Source organism: Galeopterus variegatus, unplaced genomic scaffold, assembly GCF_000696425.1.
Source record: "Galeopterus variegatus unplaced genomic scaffold, G_variegatus-3.0.2 Scaffold30270, whole genome shotgun sequence".
NCBI lineage: Eukaryota > Metazoa > Chordata > Mammalia > Dermoptera > Cynocephalidae > Galeopterus > Galeopterus variegatus.
The window spans coordinates 1-302 of NW_007756381.1; positions in this window are offsets into that span (position 1 = coordinate 1).

Here is a 302-nt window from a genome sequence, read left to right on the forward strand (position 1 = left end):
CGATCCATTGCCGGACACGGAAAAAGACAAAAAGACACACACACACACACACACACACACAAGAATTAGTCCTTTATGGCCGAGCCTGTGGTGCACTCGGGAGAGTGCAGTGCTGGGAGCGCAGCAGTGCTCCCGCTGCGGGTTCGGATCCTATTATAGGGATGACTGGTGGGCTGACAGCGCTCACTGGCTAAGTGCGGTGCAGCCGGTCTCAAAAAGGACAAAAAAAAGAAAAAAGAAAAAAAAGAATTAGTGCTTTAGCTTGGATATTAGTTTTCACAGTGTTAAAAAGTGAGCTCTCA